Source organism: Equus asinus, chromosome 20, assembly GCF_041296235.1.
Source record: "Equus asinus isolate D_3611 breed Donkey chromosome 20, EquAss-T2T_v2, whole genome shotgun sequence".
In the NCBI taxonomy this organism is placed as follows: Eukaryota; Metazoa; Chordata; class Mammalia; order Perissodactyla; family Equidae; genus Equus; species Equus asinus.
Genome location: NC_091809.1, coordinates 86,511,531 through 86,515,372, shown reverse-complemented (window position 1 = coordinate 86,515,372; position 3,842 = coordinate 86,511,531).

Here is a 3,842-nt window from a genome sequence, read left to right as displayed (position 1 = left end):
ATCTACTAGACTAGTGATCTTTTCTGATAGATCCCCTCTGCTGAGTGGTAGCGTGCATTATAAAGATACTTTGTTCTACTCCCAGATGCCTATCCATGTGCCTCAGCTCCACACCAACTTGTTTCCAGTTTTTCTCCTTCCAGGCCTCTGACCAGGAGTCAAGCCATTTGCCAGTGTCCACTAGTACATATGTGTACTTAAACCTCAAAATGAAGATCTTTTTCCATGCAAAATGGGTAATCAAGTGCACCAACTAAACTTATACCCATTAGGAGTACTTCCCCCTTGCCATCATTGAAGGTCACCCTCCAGTGGGATTGTTATGCAGCAGCCATCCATCTTTGACTTGCACTCCCGGGTAGATCCACCCATGAATCAAACTTGGGCATTTTCTTCCTCATAGTGTCTGTCTCCCACGCTCTGGATAGCACGTGACTTAACAAGGCCCTCCAACATGCTACATCTCAAGTGCTCAATAGCCATGTGTGGCTAGCAGCTACTGAATTGTATAGCAGATTGGAGAACATTTTCATCATAAACATCCTGTTAGAGCACTGCTTCAGGACTCCTTAAAGTGAAGTTAGCCCTGGGGCTAAATGATAAATGTGTGTAGTGTCCATTTCACGTTGATGTAGGCTGTTCCTCAGCCCCTTTCCTGATTCTGTAGAAAAGCATTCACCAAGTCAAAGGCTAGATACTGTGTCCCTGAGACTGTCGATGTTCTCTAGCAGAGAGCACATCTGACAAGGCAGCTTAATTGAGGTTAACACTTGAATTTGAGGTAGACTCACTCTTAGGTCTCATACTGGTGAATTAAGTGAGAATATAATGAGGACCACCACCCCTGCATCCTTTAGGTCATTTTGAAAGTGTCACTAACTTCCTCCATCCCTTCAAGCACACAATCTTTTTATTTACTATCTTATCCTGAGAAAGGGGAAGTTCCAAAGGCTTCTCCTTGGCCTTCTCCACTACACCTCTTGCTTCATAGGCCAAGACCCTGAATAGACAGGTGTACCCATTCTGACTAGACATTAAGGCAAGAGGGATGATCATCAGGTTCATCCCCAAACCAGGGGACCCACTAAGAGCTGGATATTGGCCAGGAATCCACTTATTACCTGGCCCTCCTACACATCCACTGTGACAGGGGATCCATAATGAATCTTTGGATTGCTGGGTATCAATGTTACCCAGAAGTCATGTCACACATTCTCCAAATGGTTGGTTACCCTTTTTCCGGTCTACAATTACCTGAATAAATGGCTATAGGTCTCTTTTGGAGAAGAGACTGGGGGAATCATTACCATGCACCCTTCCCAGGGTTTTGCTGAGTTCCACCTCTCAGAAAGGAAGACACATTCAGTCAATGGGTTCCAAGTCTAAACACAGGGCAAAAGATTATGAATATTTATTGGGGAAACTGCCCTTAGTCTCCTGATTGTCCATCTCTTATTTGTGCAGATGGAGTACTCTTGCTGCCTTTTACTCCTAGGATCATACAGAACACATGTTAATAGAACAAATCTCACAAATGCCTAGTGTGTCATGCCACTTAGCACATTTCTTTTTACCAATATATCATCCCAATACACCGTCAGTAAGTTTTAATGATCAGACTGCTACCAGAGGTTATCTGTTCTTTATCTACCATGAGGGATGGGGTCTTCATTACCAGATAGACAGAAGTGCTGCAACTCGAAGATCTTATCTTAGTGTCTACTTTCTTGGATCTCTCTCAGTACAAAATGTTGGTTGTGCAGGATGTGTAAAGTGTGCCCTGTGGAAGGGAGTGAAAAGAAGTGCACAGAGATAAAAAGCAAGCTATGATGCAGATTCAATAGTAGTTTTTGCCCAACTCCTCCAGGAGCTTTGTTTCTAGAATGGTCTTTCAGCTTTGTCCTAATTTGGGCCATGTTAACCATGTTTATCCCCTCATTGGTCAGTCATTGGGCTGCCCTAGAAGATGTATGGCCCTGAAGTTTGAGAATGAGGATCCCTAAAGAGGCCAACAGCTAAAGGCTGGTTGGTGACAACAGTGGAGGCAACAAATCTCTCACTAAAGGGAAGCTGGGTGGCACATCATTGTCTACTACACTTGACCAAGGGATCTCTGCAGATTTCCTGGGTTAGGCCTTAAGGAGCCTAAGAAACTTGAAGTTTAAGTCTTGCTAAATGAGAACCCTAGATATGTCACCTGGTGAAATAACATTTGGAGATCTCTGATCTTCAGAACTAACTTAATTTGAATGGGTTAATCCTTGTTTGTATGATTGGGAAGGGGTGTAAAATCTCCATGAGATCCTTTATTGGTCAAGAAAAGTAGTAAAAATTAAGTTTAATCAAGCCAGTGGCTTGGCCTCTGGTTTCTTGGTAAGGGGCCCTATAAAGTTCCTCAAAGAGGCCTAAATATGGACACAACAGATTCAATTCTCCTGAAGTAAAGGACTCCCTGGCCTAGGGAAGGTCCTTACTTATCCAAAATAACCCCTCCCTGCCCGACCCTCTTGTCCTTTCCTTATCTCCTCAGCTCAACTGAAAAGAAAAAAGGGAATGACTACAGGCAGATGGCATTTTAGGAGTGTTCATGGTAGAAGGGCCATGGATGGGGGAGGTGATGGGAGGAGTGGGGACTGGTCCGAGTCTCTGGTTGCTTTCAGAAGCCAGCCATCTCCCTCTACCCCACCTTCTCCCAGTGCTCCTGCTAGTCAGTCACTTACATAAAGCCTCATTTTGTGTCCACTTGGTAGCATTAACTGAAACAGAAACTCAGCCCCTGTCCCTTAGTCTCCTCAGGCATTCTACTGGCATTCCTTCAGGACTTCCTTCAATGTCATTCTATTAGTATATCTAATCTAAAGTAAATCTAGCTTTACCTGAAGACTCAGCAAGCTGATTCATGCCTACCAGTGATTTTCCTGTTCTCCAGGTCTAAGACTTAAGAGCCAGTTGGATCAGACTTTTTAATGGGAAGTAAGCTTCTGCCTCATGAGCTTGCAGAACAATGCTCAAACCCTCAGGTTGAGCACTTGTGTTGTAATCGCCTGGAGAATTTTCCATCTCATCTTGTTTCTGGGTCTGAGTGAAAGAGAAACACTGCTCAGCTAGATTTCAGAAATGAGATGTTTCTTGCTTCCTGAAATGACATTAGTCAGGGATATTTCATGCTATAGTTGAAGTCTTTTTTGTGGCAAGGAAATAACTTTTCTTCCCCACATTCATCTGTACTCTTTTCCGAGTGCAGAATTGCCTTTTTCAATGAAGTAATCCAAGCATATTTTTCAAAAGCTACAAGATACTCAGTACTGACTTCTGTATATTTCAGTAGCATAATATGAAGTTAACTGCAGTTCCTATGGAGTTTCCCTTATCAGTGTGATAGAGATCCGTTGACGCTTCCCCACTCTTGCTCAAATGATTCCTCAACATGGGGATAGTCCCATTCATTTGTCATCAGCCTTTCATCTGTAGCCTCTCTTCTTCAGGAGAAGCAGTAACCAGCTAGCTTAAAGACTTTCTCTTCTGGAGCCCATATCCCCTAAAGAGTCTTTTTCTCCTAGCAAGACATTGCTATAAGTTTGGCAACAAGTTTACATATGTTTTACAATGGGCATCTTGGACTTCAGGGTGTCATGCATTGTCATGTGTCAGAACAGTTGGATCTCTGGCCTCCAGGGTTGTATGACTTCAAGTCTGCTCTAGCTAGAGATCATCATGAAGTAGGGATTGGGAGAGAGAGGCCCTCTTTCCACAGAAGAGATGAGACCTCTTTTCAAGTAGAACATGCGTTCTGATTAAATAACATTCTTCTCTCAACAACATTCTTTCCTCCAAAACTTAGT